Below are 20,269 nucleotides of genomic sequence, written 5' to 3'. Positions count from 1 at the left end.
AATGATTGCTACACACATGCTCTAACTAAATAGTATATTTGATAAGTCTTGACGTTTTGATGTCTGTTCTCTACTGACATATTATATTTTCTTAGTTGCCAATAAGGAGATCTTTAAAAGTGGCACCGTAACGTGTAGAAATAAAGGCATAGCGTTTATTTTCGGCACTAAATACGACCGAAGAGTACCTCGGGAGTCCAACATCAATGACCATAACCCTTACAAAAATGGATGATTTTATTTTGTATCGGGTAATGATAAGTTACTCATGCTTCAGTTAAAACCTTTCATTATTATCTACGACTCCCTGTTGCTGTGTGAATCTTTCACATTGATCACGTTTATATTAGTTTCATATTTCACTTTCAGTCCTATTGGCTGCAAATATCCGACATTGGTGTTTACACTTCTTTTAGAAAGTAGTAAATAATAATGAAGTCCTAGTCTTGAAAAGGCCATTCCAAAGAGAAGATCAACAGCCAAGATAAGGCTTGGAGGTTTTCTGAATGACAAATAAATGATCTCCACTCTAACCAACACATTTTAACCTAACTGTTAGTTCTGAACATTTAAGAGAATTATCGCAGTTTAAATTATTAAACTGAAAAAAGTTCGCAATCATCCATCTCCGTTTCTATCAAATTCATCAGTAAATCGTTTTATTATATTTAATGATATTTTTACTGAGAATGAGTCTTTATTAAAACATTTTCACATTTTTCATAACAGAATCACTTTTTTATATTACGATATAAAGTGAGGAAAATGGCAAAATTTCTAAATACTCATAAGTCTGCTAATCTTGAAAAAAAGTAACCAAAACGAATCAATTGTCAGTAAAATGTCAAATGAAATGAATGGGTTGATTCTTTTTCGCTGCTCTTATTAACTGCACGAAAACGTCTGAGCCCAAGTCAACACGAATTGAAATCTAGAAACCATCTCTGGGAGGAACGAGAATATTTCTATTACCAAATCCCAGAAAAGGATTCTGAAATGAAAGCAATACTTGCTCTTCAATGGGAAAGGGAAAACTCACCCCATTGCGACTACACAAATATATCCCGATCCCCTTCATCGTAGTTCTCGTCGGCGAGTCACCCAAGGGAATCACTCAGAAGTGGCAAAAAATATGTTTTGAACTTCCGTTTTTAGGCATCTATCAAATAAAATATTAGTAGTCTCCTCCAATCCGAATAAATACTTTGAGAATCTTATCTTCTTTCAGAGGATTCAAGTAGAGTTTAATGCGAAATCTATCCTGAGAACTGCAGTGATTAGATTACGTGGGCACAGGGAAAAGAAAAAACGAATGAAAGAAGTAATGCCCGATTGCTCTTTATTAACCCTGATCTCCAATGCCTATTACGAGAAGCTAATTATGAATGAGATTGAAGAAAAGATGAAAAAAAGATCCCCGTACTGGTACGAATACACCGATAACAGATGAACATCGCAGACGATATAGCTATGATTGCCGGGAATAAAAAAGAGCTGACTAGGATGCCTGTTCCTGTGGAATAGTGTATTAACAGGTATAAATTTAAAATAAAAATAAAACCAAGCCTGGCCCAGGTTAGCGTATATTATTCTTCCGTTCCTCCGAATCACTGCTCGTAACGGCACGGAAAGAGACAAAGAATCTCTCCATGTAGACAAATTAGTCGGAAACCATACAGTGTTATTGCTATTTTCAGTATAAAAAATATCCCTAAAGGAGTGAATTGCATTTTTACGCGGAATGGCAATATGCCACTGCAAACTGAGAAGTGATGGAAGAGTTTAATATCGAAACGTCGGCAGAAATGGAATTTTTCACTCGATGGAAAGTCCAATGAGAATTCAATCTAAGTACACCAGTTAAAATGACCTCCTATTGACCATGGTTAGAAGAAACTTACTCGATAGTCATTAGGGGCGTCGGTTACGACGATGCTGTATAGATGTTCGATTTCAGCGGCTCTGTTAGTTCAGTACGACCGCAATCATCAGAATTAAGTTAATTGTCGGACAAATAATCAGCTCTCACCATCGCCCTCATATTCCCCACATTCGATTTGAATGGATACTATGACACACTTCCGCGGGACAAATAATTGCTCTTGTGGTTCACTTGACCGCACGCTTCCATTGCCCTAGACGGTGAAAGAAACTGCTCCTTAGCCCGTACTTTTTTGTAATATAGTATGTAACGTGGTTCCGCCTTCAAAACTCTACCATTCAGACACGACTCCTTGCGGTAGTGTTGCCATAAAAACATACCTAAACAGGAACTACATTGGGCATCTTAACTGATAAAAACCTTAAAAATATTTCGCGTGTCTCTTCTGGTATAATAAGTAGTGTATCCATTGCAAGTGCTCCACAGTGAGTTCGATTCGTGAGTTCTTCTGTTGAGTTCAATCTCATGTGCCCGCAATGAAGCCGTGAAAACAAGAATGGGGAGCTGGGGGGGATAATCGCCTTACAAATAGAAATAATAGCTTTAGAAAGGGGAACTGTGAGTGTTTTCCCGTAACATGCCTATCTGGATCATGCGAAGGAATGATAACAATGGCTTAGACAAGAGTGGCCTAAGCCGAGACTAAATTTCGAACGAGAGAGTTAATTTAAATAAACGTGCATTGGATAAGAGAGAGTATCCATCACTTCCAGTTGGTGGAGAGAAACGTTTTCTTCGCTTTTTTTTCTGAGACACCAAATGGACCTGCGATGTGTGGATGATAGATGTATTCATTGTGAACTGTTTAACTCTATCCGCTTATTTCCCATACTAACTCTTTTATTCTGAGAGATCATAGCTTACTGGGATGTGTGTAAAATCAGTGAGGAAATGAATTGTTAGATTTGGATGAGCTGTCGATCAAAACTTACGTCTTTCAAATCCTAAAATTCATTTAATTTCTCTTAGCTTCTTCTGTTGATTGATACAACATAGTGCATGTATTGTTCAAACCCTTATGTAATCATTCATGTCTCTAAGATTTACCTTTTCATATCTTCTCATATTTCCATAAATTGTTACATTCCTTATAATTTCACTCAATGCATTCCTTCAATTCGATTCCATGACGCCGTTTGTACCTTAAATTTCTGCTGGCCTACCCGCCTGGAGATTATTTCAAACTTTAATTTGTGACGTGATGGAGGCTTTGAGGGATTTTTTCATCGTTCTTTCTAAAATTTTCATATTATTCGTCTGAATTATGGTATTTCAATGATTGGAGTCCCTTATTACGAGCATTTATAATTTGTGGAATATTTTACTCTTGTTTTACTCAAACTTTTTTGGAATTTTTATAATTAGAACCATTCTCTTTACCGCATTTAAATTGTTTTATTTAATTTACAATTATAAGTAATATCAAGAACGAAGAAGGTGAATGAGTTTGGGTCATTTGGGGGTGAGTTTTTTCTCAAATGAGTGAAAAGTACAGAAAGATAAAGGAGAACGATTTCTTAGAATGCAACTAGCAGGCAAAACCATCGGACATGAGATATCAGAGGAGACAAATGCCAAGGAGAAGTGTATGGTAACAGATAAAATTATAATTGTGAATGAATGGCCAATTTTTTCTTTTTTTTTATTAAGTCCCATCAGAATAAAGGGAATTATAAATCTGAAGTTGAATGGCGTGGATACTTACATAATCGAAGGAAATAACGTAGTTCCGAAAACAGACAGCATGCCACGGTAAATTTTTAAAGCTAAAATTAAAGTACAGACGAGAGCCTGATAATAAATATTAATTGAGTGGTTATCCGATGACTTAAGATATTATTTCGAATATGTATTTAATTAGAAGATGAATTATATTAGAATAAGCAGAAATTAGTTAATTTATACTGCACGATAGACAGGCTTCTAGCAGTTTGGAAAATGAAGCATCACCTTTTTTCTCGTGGAGCACTCTCAAAGTGATTGTATTATCATAAATGAACTGCGATATCCTCAGTCTTAGATTAAGATGGTAGATGCCATATTTAAGAACGTTAAAATCCGAAGATGGCTATATCTGACTTCCTGCCGAAGATTAGACGACGTCAAATTTAAGTGTCAAATGCAATTTTAAAGACGTAGTAAAGTAGTCTGAGAAGAAATACGTCATCAAATTAAATCCAAAAGGAATCCAACGAGCTTTTATTATTATCTTCGGGATGGTTTTCCTTTCATATTTGTCACATTGTTTCGAATTTGTAGTGTCAGAAGAGCATCAGTTATTTTTCTTAAGCGATTCAGATAAACCAAGATTATAGCATACGCGAGACCATGACCAACATCTCTGCGGCAGAAGCCATCTCATCAATCATTCTTGTGCATTTTTTTATCCTCCTAGGAATGTCTGGCTCCTATTATATTTCCCCGCAGACTGCGAATAGCAAACTGAAAAGGAATCACCACTAGCCACATCTCAAATATTTGACGGGTCTGACTGTATTCTCTAGGACTCGAATAGGTATTTACAATTTATCGCCTGGCATGGTATTTTTTTAAAAATATCAGTCCGAGAAAAAACTGAATTTGTTTTGGTAAGGGAGAGAGGAGTTTCGTATTGTTTGGGAGCACAAAGGGGTCTCAATTATCAATACGTTTTGGAGCTCCAGATGTATTCATTTACTTACTTCTCTTTATACGAGTGTATAGTTAATCCAGTCTTTGTCTGATGAAGGGACTGCCTCCGGGGCGCGATAAGTTCGGAAGTTTCACGTTTCTTCCCTTTATTCTTTCATAAGAACTATTTTACAAAGAAACGAATATCAGGTGACGTTAATGGCAAAGTACTTCATATGCGTGTGTATATTTTTTCGTGGAAACTTACATGACCCTTCACGGCTTTTATTAGCTTAGTTGGCAGAGAACTCTCCCGGAAAGTAAGAGCCCCAGGTTTAGATCCTGAATTTTTTCCATGAAAATTTACTCAAATCTGTGGTTCATTCGCATACCTTTCCTTATCATTTTTACTTTGTCCTACACCCAGTGTATGTAGATGTTTTGTACATAAGAGTATACACACTTCGATCATTACACATATGCATAACAAAAATATATATATATATATATATTTATTTATTCATATTATATATACATATAAATAAATATAAATTCATATTATATATCTACACACATAAATATGTAGGTTTACAGTGCTTTTATGACCTAGAATGATCTCGTGCTAAGTGGAAGGTGGAGGAAGACCCTTCCCGCCGCCACCGCACTCGCTTTCTCTCACGCCTTGATCGGATATATAGTAGGTACCCATATCCTTGGCTCGGGAGTAAGGCGAAGGCCGTGGGCCTCGGAGCGTTGAGGGTGGGAGGAGGAAAATTATTAGGCCCGTCCCATTAACTGAGAAGAGTGGGGAAGGAACCACCGAACGGAGTTCAAATCCCGTGCTCTCTTACCGCCAAAGGAATGAGGATTGCGTGATTCCCCATCGACTCTCAAGATATTATGTATGGCGAGTAGCACGTATTTTCCCCAGTGAGCACCATATATCCATTCTGAGGATTGGTCCTACTTGCCCTCCTTCTCCAATTGACTTCTTCGATAGTATATGTACGGCTCACTATGAATAATGGTCGTTTGGTTACATTATTTCTGGTGGGAGTTGAAGGATTTCTACCTCGGGTGATCGTGAATCATATTCTATGATTCAGCAAAGCATTCGGAAACTACACATTTTCACCTAAGTGGGATAATTTTCTTCCTAAGTCACCAACCAGCAGAATTGTATTATCGTAGATCGTGAATTATGGTACGAATAAACTCAAAGGTAGTATGTGGGAGGATTTTGAGCGAGACTGTAAATTTTGCGTTTTTTTTTATACGAGTACTTTGGACATTTTTTTTCGCCAGTCAAAGTGAAGCATGTGTACTTATGTAATCGTGAGTGACCATGACCCATATTTTTACAGTGAAGGTTTAAAAAAATTTCTCTTTAAACTTTATTTTGTCTTTTCTGAAAACTCTTCCTTCGAGATTCCCTACTTACCTTTCTACTTTAACGGTTACCTTTCAGGAGTTTGTCCTGGAAATGAGATTATCTTTAATGAATCTCCAGTAGTTTTATGTTTCTTTAATGATACAATGCTTCAGCGTCAGATTTAGCCCTAGTTTGAGGAGTATCTGGATTATTTACCGACTCCTCAGTCCTCTCTCTCTCTCTCTCAACCAATTCATCTTACTGACTTGCAGAACACACACAAACTGATTAATACACTTTCTCTCCAGCTGGGATTAGCGAACCGGGTCTAAATGTTCACTAATTGTTGTGCATCCGGTAAAGTTGCGAAAATCGCAAAACGGAATGCATTTTGTAATTCCGCTTTCCTCTAATTTGAATCCGTGCAAAATTGCGACATGATGGCGCTCCGCGAATTTTCCGTAACTCACGGAAGTCTTAGCGGAGCTAAAATTAAATACGTACGTTACCTGGAACATATCAATTTTATTTTCCTAAAATCATCTTCCTAACATTAAGATTTCAATATCTATCTGTATCGTTAATTCCATCTTGTATCAATGTTGATTGACTGGAAAATATTTTTCATTAATGCTTTCAACTCAGCGTTTTCTTTTTTTTAAAGAGGCATGTGAAACAAAATGAAGAATTATTTCAAGGGTGCCTTGAAAACGTAATCAGAATGAATAGAAGAGTTGCTTTTAAAAGGGAATTAATATACAGGCCCGTAGACTAACGATGGCTTAGCAAATATTATGTTTTGAGGTAGGGTATAAAAACACATAGGAATAACATTTAAATATTAAGAATAATAGATATAGTATTTTCGGAGCTATATGAACAACTATCATGAAAGAAATAGGGGAAGGAGGGGAGTAAGAACAAAGAAAGAAAGATGCCTAACATAATTAAACCTTATAAACCGCAAATAAAACGGTTCGAATTGAGGAAAGGCAGATGAGACAACATACGTATGGCACACATATTTGGACGAAATTCAAGAGTAGAGAGTAATGATAAGCGAATAAAAGAACAAAAAGAATGAGACGGAAATATGTCGTTGGTTATAGGAGTAGTATAGTGACTAAGCACTCATCGACTTGCTTTGTACATTACGTCGCTACATTATGCGTTGAGCATGTGAAGAAAGCAGTATATGAAATATGACTAATTTGAAGTCTAAATAAATAATCAATGTGTGTGTGTGTGTTCATGTTTAGAATACCAATCGACAGTGACTCCTGAGACAGATTATAAGTTGAATGATTCGAATACGTAAGTTTGGTGCAGTGTTGATCGGCAATACAGATAGACACCATTGTAGTATTCATGCCATGCCTGAATAGCCTACCACTAATAGAGTATGGATGTCATGAAACCAACTCCACCTCTGAGATGACAGCTATCTCCGGTTTGAATATAAATATTTACCTTTTTAGAATGTTGATCTAAATGCAAAATATAATTTCAATATTAAGGTGCCGATGGAATCAAATTGAACATTTTACATTTGCATGCATTGAATGTTGGGACGCCGTTCGTTTATTTTTCTCCCTTTAGTTTTGGAAAAGAAATTATTTTCGTAGTTTCACAAATAAATTGGTGTGAAATTTAACATCAATTGACATCTTATCTTTATTTAAATCATCTTAATGAAAAGGCAACGACTAAATTTATGCGGATTATGATTATTAAATTTAAATCCTCGAGTTTAATGGTGTGGACACTTTAGTTTATAACATTTTAAGACTTTATGACATATAGTATAATGTTTGAGACTTTTAAAGGCAAGTTAGCGAATTAGCGTTCTTGGTGGTTTTCCAAATTTACATTTTAATTGCGTTACTGTGATAACTTAATTTGACATCGTTAATCTTTTGAAGTTGTTAGCAACGTAAATGGCTTAAGGTAATTGAATCAATTCATGGACTCGGACAGGTGTTTTTCATCATCGATTTGGTTATGTTGCGTCTCTGAGTGTTCTTATTTCACAACTTGGAAAGTTGGCACAGAAAGAACTTAAACTAGAGTCATTGCGATGCGTCAACAATGAGTATTCCTTGCTCTTGACATGACTGCCCCTTAGGCTTGAACAAATTGTTTCTGCACCGATTAGCGTGGTTTATTACGCTATATAACAACGCGAAGCGTTAAGTTACGCCATGGCTCTTCAAAGGAACTCTTTACGCTAGAGATTTAATTATTGTTTTTCATTTTTTCCCAGGAAACGTCATTTTTATTCAGTCTTGAATGAAAAAGTTACGCCTACTTTAAAATGGCTCACAATCTACTGTCTATGTACACATAATATAATTTCAAGTCTGCCAACTTGTCTGCTTAGTGTGGCGAGGGGGGCTACGGGTATGCTCAGTGGGACGAGTAGATATGTTCCCTCATTCCCCTTAATGAATTTTAATTTTTCAAATTTATTTTAAAAAAATACTAAATTGAATTTTTGCTCGTTACAACTATGGTAAAATTGTATCAATTAATTAATATATTAGCTAATCTACAATTTACTGGCAGATTTGGTGAAATAATATTTCGAGAACAGTTCCATTAAAACAATTATGCGTTTTTAACGGAAATCTGGTAATTCATGTTAGTAGTATATTTTTCAGGGTCCCTTCCCTCTTTAATGTATAATTCAAAGATCCACCCAAAGTGCAATAGATGCGAGTTGATACATTTTCGGTGCATCTAAATAAAATCGTTACAGCAGACCCTCCGCCTTTATTCCTAGCTACAGGGACACAGTTCCTTAATACATCCACATCCACATCTGCCGACCAAAGTGAAATCGCCTTCAGCGGCCGAAATGATCACATAGCGCAAACATTTATTGAAATCTGACCTTTTGCTCCTGACAGATTTTCTCCCGAGTTCATTAATTGCTTCCGGATGATAGTCATATATAATATGTCATTATATGACTTGTCATCTAAATCAGTTAATTCAAACAAATAGTTGTTTTGAGCACTTTACTTTTCACTCTATTTAATTATAGACTGTATCATAAACACTAAAATGGAGATAATCAAAGCCCATAGACTGCATTCTCCTGACCATCGCCTTGATCCAATTGAAAATCATATTGTTCAGAGAATGGTGTTGCTCAAAAACCACACTCGAGGTAGGGCCTTATGACAAATGCTGTATTTCCTTTAAATCTTACTTTGAAAAAACAATTTACGACAGATTTGAATGTTGAAATCGTCTGTTCATATTTCTCTTTTTCAAAGGAAAAATCTCAATTTTATGTTTAGATTCTCTTGAAATCGTGTGACGAAGGAAGCTGATGGATTCATTGGCCTTTTGTCGCACGTAATCTGATGTGAGCAATGAAGAAAAAATTTGCTCTGTTGCCCTACGGAACGTTAAAAGATAACAGAAAAATTAGCATTATATATTTTTTCAATAATGAGTAGGTAGGGAAGAAGACATCATTTTCATTTTGAAATGTTCAGCAGAGAGGATATCAATGAAATTAATTCAAATAAAAATTTCAAATACGGCCAACATTATATGATATTCCATGCGTTGGAGCTGCATATTAAAATATTATTTATACCTACGCAGGTTATATAATTTATATATATGTACCTATTTTCATAGCTCTTGCATAACTTATATCCAAAATGAAAGAGAGATGACAAATAAAAATTGTGATTTCTACTATTATATAATTAATCACACGTTTATTTTTAGTGGAAATCACAATTGGTCATTATCATTTCTCTTCAGCGTGGAAATTTTCCGCAAAGTTAAGCCTTATACGGTTCAAAATCCCAGAGTTTTCACCGACTAGGTGCTACTCTCAACAGCCAACAAATTACTTACGTATTCCTTGCTGTCATTGAATTTGTTTTGTGGTCACGCCTTCAGATGCTCAGATTTTATGGTCAGAAAACGGATTTCGATCGTCGGTATCATGTCCACCAGAGCTCGCGTTGGCATGTGCTGCGCCAAGATAATCGCACCAATGTGTACCATTTCCAAGCCAATGGAACATTGACCCCACTGGTCAGCGCCCAGTTATATCGAAGACTGTAGCAAGAAGTGCGCTGTAAGACTGAGAAAATTTCTCATGGCATATCTACAAAGCCTGAAAATGATCACGGCATGCATGCTTGTGTCAGAAGTTTGAATGAAGTATATTGGCATAGGCATGCCGTCCACATTGCGTTGAGTGGTTCAAATACATAAGAGAGGCCACGGTGAATCACAAAACCCCTATAATTGAAAAAAGTATTGAAATTTGGAGATGTGGCATTAATAAGTTCGCACCCTGCCCTATTGTAGGTTTTTGTTTGAAGCATTTTCCGTATTGCGAATGTGTTTGCTTCTGACAAACATGAATTTCCAAATAAAGGGGCTGCCAACCCTCACGCACGTAGGCGACAATCGAGATTTAGATCACCACGTGAACGAGACCCTGCTGATAAACCAAAATGTATCTACATCTACATAATACCCCGCAAGCCGCCGCAAGGGCGTGTGGCGGAGAGTGTTATGTTACCAACCGTAAAAAGGAACAATACCATAGGCAAAATCAACACATACTTGCAAAACTACACCCACAGTAGCGTGCACACTCATGCAATAATCCCTTCATCCAACACCCATGCAAACACATACACCATAAACCAACAAACAACTGCACCCCAGGATGCAGCATGAAAAAATATATGATATCCATGAGTACTTGTATTAGAACACTGTGACTATTAGAGGAAGGCATTCGGTGCTTATCTTCATATATATGTAGATATATATTTGCGGCACTATAATATTTGCGTTCAGAGGGGAGACGGGTTCTTACAAAAACCAGCCGGAGGATAATTCAGAACATTTTTCCGCTAGGAATGACGTTATTTTTCTCATTTCTCCCGAAATATTGCTACCTTCCCTTCACGAATGTCCTTCCAGTTACCTGACATGCCCACGGCATAGTCAATAACCCGAAATCCTCCCACCCCTACCGCTTTCTCCGTCCTTGACTCTTTTTCTTCGAAAAGAAACTATAAAACACGTACCCCCAGCAACCTGCCCACCTACGAACACAACGTGGAACACATGGGAGCGGCTTCCCCCAAAAACTAGATATAACGGATGGTCCATGAAAAGGTGTTATTTTTTCATCTTTTATGGGCTCACCTTGCTAGTGAAAGAGCGCTTGTTTTGAGGTCCATCTTCCGGCGTCGCGGGAACAAATTACGATATGTGAAAGTTCCTGGACGTTGCACAATCTAATGCGTTTATCCTTTGGAGAGCTCGGGGCTAACGATTGGCCTACCCGTGAGGTTGGGCAGAGGCGTGGCCCGCGGACGGGACGAAGAGTAAGGCTTAACATCGGGACTTGTTAAGTTCATCTGTCGACCAGACCTGCCGAAGGAAATTTTAAGGGGAGGATTTACCTTGGATCAGCCATCTTGACAAGGCTAAGTTAATCGGCACCGATTCGGCAAGTGAAACTCCCGATGCGGTAGAGAGGCCTGATGTTTGAGGACGATAATGTATGCATTTGCATAACGCAGATGGTGGGGGCGATGATAATTATGATGAATTGGGTGCTTTAAAAATGTTTCCGGATGTTTAGCGAGCAAATTAAACCCTTACAGCCTCCTCGACTTCAACTCCACCGAAAAACACTTTAGTGTTTTCATCCCAGAGGGAATATTTCATATCACTTACGGGATTAATGTATTTAAATTTATTTTCATCGAGGATGAAGAAAAAATTAAATTAATTTTAATTGAGATAAATAACTTGAAATGGCTATTATCCAACTGTGCACGTGTGCCCGTTTTGTACTTACGCGAAAATATTCTTTCCGTCGTTGAAACTGTTGCATAAAACTTTAAATTGATTTTAATATGTTTCAAGGGAAATCTTTTGCATCTTTAAGACCTCATTATAATGTAAAATTTCGTAATATCGAAGAATATAAAATGTATCTGGAAAAAGATAATCAGGAGAGGTATAAGGCCGGCGGCAATGTTGTAGAAGTCCTTTGGAGAAATCACCGAAGGCTGAGGTCATTTGCACCATTAAGGATAGGTGGGTAATGTGGAGAGAAACTCGGCGTCGGCATTAACCTGCTTTCAACGAAAGGCGCCAAGAGGTCTACAGTTTAACGTACCATACGATATACAAGATGTACTCCAACTGGAAGTGCTTTCCACGTAGAATCCCAAGTAGGGATCGGGTGGCCTCCGAAACGTTCTGCCACTACAGGGATTCGAACACGGACCCTAGGGATAAACCTGATCCCCTCTGAAAGTAATATCTAGGATCATTATCATTATTTATAAACATGTAAAGGAAGATTTTGGGCGGTTCTTTTAAATTATGTTGTGTTAAGCTCCGCACGGAACTGTGCATTGAGATTTATATGGCGATGAAAATATCCAAACACCGAGTCAAGAAAGAAGCTGTAGCATTCAGTTTAGATGATCAGCAGGCTTCCTTGTAATTCTCAAACATAAATGTATTTTTTAATATTCAATTTCTATAACAATTTATTTCCTTCGAACAATACCACATAAATCACGAGAACAACCACTCATAATCACCGGTGATTAGTAAGAAAGAAAGTTGTCTTGTAGTGGTAGTGGTAGAAGCTTTAGGAGAGGCGACCGACAGCTGAGGTCATTTGCGCCATTAGTGATGGGTGGGAATGGAGGAAGGATGTAGGGACACTCGGCATCGGCATTAGCCTACTCTTAACGAAAGTCCATAGTTTAACGTCCCATCTGATGGACTGCGTACTCGGAGTACTCTGCACAAAGCACCTCAAGCAGGAATCGGGATGCTATTGAAAAAGGTCTGCCTCTAGGACTCGAACCTGGTTCATCTGGATAGGAAGCCACCTCACTATCCCGATCCCCGAGTTGACATGCTTCAAGAGTAGTTGATTAGAGAAATGAGTTTCGTGGAAAAAAACACAAGCGTTGTATGCACAAATATCTTACCGTTTTATGTATGTATCACAAGCATTCAAAAATATTCAAGCTTTTTATTTTGATAACTGATTTACTTGGATTTTCAAGGTCAACGAGCTCAGAAAATTTAAACGTACAGTGTGAAAATGGTGCTAACTGGGTGACAATTCCAGTGCTCATGTTGCCCCGTGATGAAATTGATACCACCTGAACAATTATCCAAAAACCTAAGGGCTCATTTCATGGACTTATCAAATGATTTATTCTAAAATTCGTTTCAAGGTGTTGAAAATGACTTTTCCTGCGATTTTCATCCGGTGCGAAGGAAATATTTTTACTAATTTTCTTTGAGCCTCCCTGTTTCTCCTGATGCATGTAATGGGTAGCTACTAATCACTAATTTGATTAAGTTGCGCATTCATTCCAGAAACAAAAAAATAACCTGACGACTTCCGTTCCTTATGAAGATGAAATGCGGATATGATGAATCTTTAGAGACCTCTTCCTTTTCATACAAGGTCTCTGTTTGTCTTCCAACTCGAATCATTGAAAAACTTCCCCAATTAGTGAGGAATTCAGTAATTTGCCTGCGGAATGGTCACCCACTTTCTATGAGGCTTGCTATTTCTCAAAGTTGAAATTACTTTCAAAGTTTTAAGAGTTTTTTTATGTTTCCGTAATGTATTTCATGAGACATTTGACATGTAAAATATGTTTCAAAATATTAAAATTCTTCTTTCATCTATAAATTTACGTAATATCAACCCACATCAGAACACATTTAAATGTGTAACAAATTGATCGGTCGGCATATACATGTGCTAGACAGAGTCAAATCAAAAAAGGCAAACTATTTTTCGGAACTGAGTAATGTCACTTCTAACCCTGCTTCATGGAGGTCATGGGGATTTCAAGTCTCATCTGCCAACGCGATGACGGTTGATTAAATTCCAGCGATGACAAAATTCGAAGTTGAGCGATTTAACTCGGATTGATGAAGCAATATAATCTAACAAGTAATCTGAACCAAGTGATACAACCTTAAATACGCCTTCACACCGTTCCATGTAGGATTGAATAGTGCCATAAAAGCTTGAGTTTTGGCAATGATAGAAAAAATAACCGTCTTTTACCAATTTTTTACACGCTGCCCAATGCTTTCATAGATTTTTCCAGGGTCCTAGTATCCGTTTCTCCAATCTATATGGCTATTTAGAAGGCCTGCGTGATTTGCAACCACGGATTCTTCCGGTGGAAATAAATGATGCAAATCTTGTTACTCGCATTACATTTTATACGAATTTATGAGTTTAATGATACATTAAAGAATGTATTCAGTGAAATTGTAAATTGACTAGTAGTAGCTTTGGACCCCTGGCGTACCACTAAACTATACTATACCTGTTTTCCTGCTTCCCAGTGGTTGAGCGCAGGCTATTTTTATGTTGTATATCAAATCGAACGTCTCAGAGGAATGCTAACTTTTTTAATGTGAAAAACGTGCCGAGATTTGGCTAAACTTCGGTTAAAATTGTGGCATGACAAAAATAAGTAAATATAACCCTTTAGAGTACTATAGTGATCGTTGTCTATGAATTGTGCACGGATCACGGGAATTGCGAAGTTAGGCAAACCGTGAGTACCTTATTTTTCATTCAGTATTGTAACAGAGAAAATCATTGGAATGCCGAAGTCCAACTTTGGTTTGCAGGGTTGGTCCCATGAGATTAAGTTCATCAAAAGGCGAAAGTGAGTAATACTGTCGATAAATTCAAGTGTATGTGATATCCAATTAAATAAAATTACAACATTGAAGGTTTTCTTAATGAAATGTTGAGGGCAAAATAAAGCCAAAAATAACACACGGAATCAGGTTTGATGTGGTGTTCAGTCAAAAATTAAATATCTTTCATTTCATTCAAACGTTCCTCCAATGATAAGTCATAGAATACATTGCTGTAAAAACCACGCAAGTAATGAACCCGAAGGTCGGTTTAGTAGGCGATGGTAGAGTTCACTCAGTACTAAGCCCGACGGCGTGCGAAATTCACACATCAGGGTAGAGGGGCCAGTTCCTTTCCCTGTGCCGGTTATGGTTTCCCAGGAAGATCAGGTACCCGAAAAATCACATAGCTTAGGTGGAGATGAGGGTGCCCAGAGAGAATCGAACCCGGGTTCTCCGGTCAGTTGTCCAACGCTCTACCCCTGGACTGCAAGGCCCACACACTATTGAATGATTTACTTCCATAAAAGACAATGATAAGTAAGCACTGTTATATTTTATTGCAATTAATTACTATTACATAAAACATTTGGGGAAATTAAAGCTGGGCACTTATTCCGGGAAATGTTGTGCCTTCGGCATTTATGTCCCTGTTTAAACTTCTGGTGACTGCAATAGATCTACAGAGGATATGAACAGGAATGGACGACCGACTATGGCGACTATGGAATAAATAGCATTTAAGTTCAGTTTTAGAAAGCAATTACTTAATCACGAGGAAAGCTCGCAGCAGCTATGGCACAGCGAAACAGAATTATCCGCTTCAAAGTTGTGAGGCGCGATGAACAAAATCCTCTCTGGTTTCGCGATGTATTCATTGATGCTTAAATGCCATCACGAGGCAATCTTAGCCGCCAACAGAATTGCCTCCCGAAGAGGCAAAAGTGATTCAATAACCCTCGACGGGCTGCGAGGCGTCTTCCTCACCTCCGACAGAGGAAGTCCTCTAAGGAGATCTCGGCTTCGTCCTTGCAGCGAAGACACCCGCGGTCGCAAGGGCGTGAAAATAGATGCGGAGATTGAATGGGATTACATGTGAGCTCGAATCATAAGTGTGGGAGAAGCTCTAAGGATGAAGGAGCAATGCACCCATATCGTGAGTCATCTCGCGCGTAATACACAAAACTCTCGAGAGGAGGACTGAGAACAATGGGGTGATGTTTTCAATTCATTGTCCATGCAGATTGTCTTGGATTTGAATACAGGTTTTGCGGGATCGGAGGATGCAGGAGTGGATCGTTTAATAGGCTTGTAGGTTATAATCTCTACAGCGGACAAGCCTATTATATTGACTTCCTGTCGCGGGGGGGATGTGTGTTTTTTTTGCATGATGAATCACGTGTGGGTCTTTAAAAGTGCGAGCGAAAAAACACCATCGGAGCCTATTTCAGCTTCTGAACGTCGGGATGTGCTATTTAGGACAGGGGGGTCGCGAATTAGTGAAGGAAGTTAAATTACGGTGAGGACAGTTCAATTACATTTATAAAGTTAGTTAAATTACAATTATAAATTTAGTTAAATTACAACCTTAGGGTGCGCTTCAGCCTTTTTCCTCTACATGGTACCCTGCAAGCTACCGATAAAGTGTACCAATAGGTGTGATCCAACACCAGACATATTACTTCAAAAATTAAATTTTGCTTAGTTGTCAGTCAACAATTAATGTGTATAAAAATTTGAATAATGGAGTAAATTTCGACAACAGGTACGTACATAGTCCACTATTCGTCACTCTCGGCCTATCATCTACACGTATCCTTATGTCTGATTAGTGCCCTGCGCGCTATCGCTAGGGTTTGCGGCTGGGAATGATTTCACACCAGGTATGAAACATCAAAATTAAGTTTTGCTTAAATGTTATTTACCAATAAAAATGCCGATTATTTCAAATAATGGAGGTGATATTAACTACGGCTTCATGCACTGCGGCATCTCATTCTAAAATACTTATCTATCCATGCTAGATGAGTTGTTGTAATTAAAGGATCTTTAAAATGGGTGTCAGATAAAACAATCAAAACATTATAGGCCACTTAAAATTTGAAAAAATAATTTTTTCCACGCTTAGCTATAATTATGATCCATTATCATTTACGGAAAAAATGACATATTCAGTATGTCGGTTCTGCACTTCACTTCTTTATCTTTATTTTTATGATCACTCCTACCGTGGCACGATCAGACTAACAATAAATTTTCAACATCGTCGCAAATGAGGCCTGCTTCCAATTTATGCACGCGATCTAATCTGTAATTTAACCTTCGCTCCGTGAGGTTAGAGGAACCAAGTTCCTCTAATAATCTAGATACGCATTTTTACTCGTAATTACTCATATGAAAAGGAAGAGGAAGTTCTCGTAATAAGTTACAGCCGTCAGAGACCATGCAAAGATTGACTTTATTAGGCAGAATATCTAAGATACAAAAGGAATGTGCCAAAAAGTCGATATTATTAGTGGGGCTGATTTCGGAGGCGCCCTACTGCAGATAAAGTTCAAACTATCTGGGATGTGTGTGCAAAGAAAGAAAATGCTTGGAAAGAATTGACGGCCTTACCCCGTGCCTTGAACCACCCTTAACCCTTCCGTTAGCCGATTCAGTGGACGTTTATTTCAGTGCGTATAATGATATATAAAAGTTTAGTTTTTATCATCTTTTATGTTTAACAAATTTAAATATGGATTTAAATGGAGTAACTTTCCGTCCGGCGTTGATCTGGGTTTGAGGGGCGTCTACTCCCAATGAAATCTAAGTAAGGACCAAATCAACGCCAAAGCAAGTCGGGAGACTCGTGGGAATTGAACCAGGTCCCTCGGTGTGGATTCATCTACATTCAATCCAATGACCCCAAACAAATTATCGCGGCCCACTCTTATCTGGTTGATTAGACCACAAAGGTAAGATAATGGAGATAGATTCCAATACAGATAGAGACTCATTCTTTCCCTGGACAATCAAGAATCATAATAGTAAGAAACCAAAATCACTATGTATATAAATATTAAATACATTCGATTTACAAGACAGGACAAGATTGAGCGTTGCGTAGACATAAGGTATATTCGTTGGTGCAAGTGTATTCGTTAGGTTATAGTATATGTATTTGCATGCTTGTAAGTTATAAAGGTTTTTACATGAATGTATACGCTTTCATGTATGTAGATTGGCATGAATTGGTTAGTTTTGCATTCGGCTTTATTCTCTCTTACGGGTGGTAACCTAACACCTCCCGCCACACGCCCTTGCGGCGGCTTGCGGGGTACTACTATATGTAGATGTATGTAAATCAGTTTCCGTTTGCTCCTCCCTCGAAGAGTCATGTGAAAGCTCGCCGCTTCGAATGGTTTGGTATTTGGTACTCTAAGCACACCGAGAGTCATCGTGACCGGGCGACTTTTCCTCAAAAAGACTTTCTCAACCGATGCCATTCCCAAAGGACATGCTTTGTTCGGCAATGGATGTGCGGACTTCATCGTGAGCGAAGTTGCTAGGTGACTCTGCAGCGGATAGAAATTAGGGGCGTGCCTCTACGAGCAACCAAAAAAGTACGGGGCATGTGATCAGACGGCACTGGCTGAGCAGACGGTTTAAGGGGAAGATTGAAGCTGCTCCGGACAAAGATCTTAAATGGAATTCGTTTTGATGCTAAAGCATTAAGATTTCCTTCCACAGCTCTGTTCATCTTCCACTCCTTGAACTTCAAATTGATTCAGCCTTTTCGAGTTCCTCGTCTTTGGGCTCAGCAGGAGGCCACCACAGTGAAAGGGGTGGCTCATCTTCTGAGCGCACCATGCATTATGCATGCCATTTGCTCGCTTCACTTGTGATCCCGTCTTATTTATTTGCGCCGATCGGTCAATTCAAACGCCTCATTTCGCGAAATTGATGTCAACAGTCGGTGGAAGCACGAGTAAAAGGGGGTATTAGCGCGATTTTTGTAATACAAGATTCAAAATGCTTATGCAGAATGCTATTTGCTTTCATTAAATGTAAAGTACGTAGCTAGCGACCAAGGGCGAATTTGATACGGCCATTTTTTCGCTTTTTAATACCTGAGGGACAGTCAAACTTTGAAAATAAGTGTTGAATTATCATGGCCACATTGAGTCCCGGTAAGACTTAGACACCTAATCGATGCAGACAAATATTTGACTGTATCCATTGATCTCACAAGTCTCCTTTCAACCTTCAAACTTGTCGGACAACAAGAAAAGATCATATCAATTGTGATTTTCCAACAAATAAGGTAATGAGTGTCCTACTTACTATTCAGGGTCATCGCCTAATGTTTTCTTGCTTTTATGCATAACTTACTGATATTCAATTCCCCGAGAGCAAGGGTAGATTTCCGAAATGCCTGAAGTGTCGGGTAAAGAAGAATTTATTTGCGAATTAACTGAGCCCCTGGATGAGTCCTCAGGGTTCATCGAGATGCTCAGAGGATGACAAAGCGCTGGAGGTGCCTAGGGTGACTGGTCAATATGAAGCACCTGGAATTTCAGGAGTCGAATGACGACTAATGTAAAGGCCTTTCGCGTGTGTGATATCCCTTCAACACAATTGCATCATGCCGTTTTCGGATACCAATGTAGGATTTCGTATTTTGGAGGAACAACCGTCGTGCTGTGAAAGTCTGAAGAGCTTTGGCAGCACTCCAAACTCTCCTGGTCTTTGATGATCTCTTCATTCCCTCACAGTTCCTTACGACGACAGTTTCCATTACCTGCTTCATCCTTGACCTTCTCCTCTAATACTTATCATTATTCTTTCCTTCAATTGCAATCTTCAGCGAACCACCGAGTCTAAAACGTATGCTCAGTGAGATTCTCTTTCCTCGTGAGTTTCCTCCGTTGGTTTTATCTTCACCCACTTTTTGAAGTAATTATTCATTTATTACTCTGTTTATACAATTATTTGCATCATTTTTATGCAACATTTTTCATCGTATTCAGTCTCCTTTCCTCTACTCCTCCTATGGTCCACGCCTCACATCCGTAGGAAAAGAGACATGTATTTCGGGTTAATGCGTTCATGCATTTTCTTTTAAAGGAATGGAATAGGTGAATTACCTCATGCATGAGGAATTTACATATCTCCACATTTTTTAATGGGAAGATAATGTGAATTGTGAAGAAAAGTAATGTAAAGTGAAAGTGAAGGTAATATATGCCAAGATGTGAATTTACTACCAATATTTAAGTATATGGAATTCTCCAAGCCATCGCTGGAGTCTAGTTAGAGACTGGGAGTAATTCCATTCCAGGAATGTACTATTCTCATTTCATGGTTTTTTAGGTTAAGCAATTATCTGTGAAGTTATTTATTCATACAACGGGAATCAATGGAGTTACAAAAAAGTCGACAGTAACTTCAGGATCTAGGTTTCAATTGCTTCTCCAAGAATTAGAGCTGAGCTGCTAATACGATTAGTAGTTAGAATACGATTAGAGCGAGATTAAACTAATAGGTTACTAGTATGCATTCCTCTAAAAAAAGCATTTATTTAGCTCACAATTAACACAAATAGATGAAAATTACTCTACACCGTTATTATGTGTTGAAAAATTGAAATTTAAACC

This window comes from Hetaerina americana, unplaced genomic scaffold (assembly GCF_022747635.1).
Source record: "Hetaerina americana unplaced genomic scaffold, ioHetAmer1.1.p SCAF_4, whole genome shotgun sequence".
Lineage (NCBI taxonomy): Eukaryota > Metazoa > Arthropoda > Insecta > Odonata > Calopterygidae > Hetaerina > Hetaerina americana.
Note: the sequence above shows the minus strand (reverse complement) of the source record.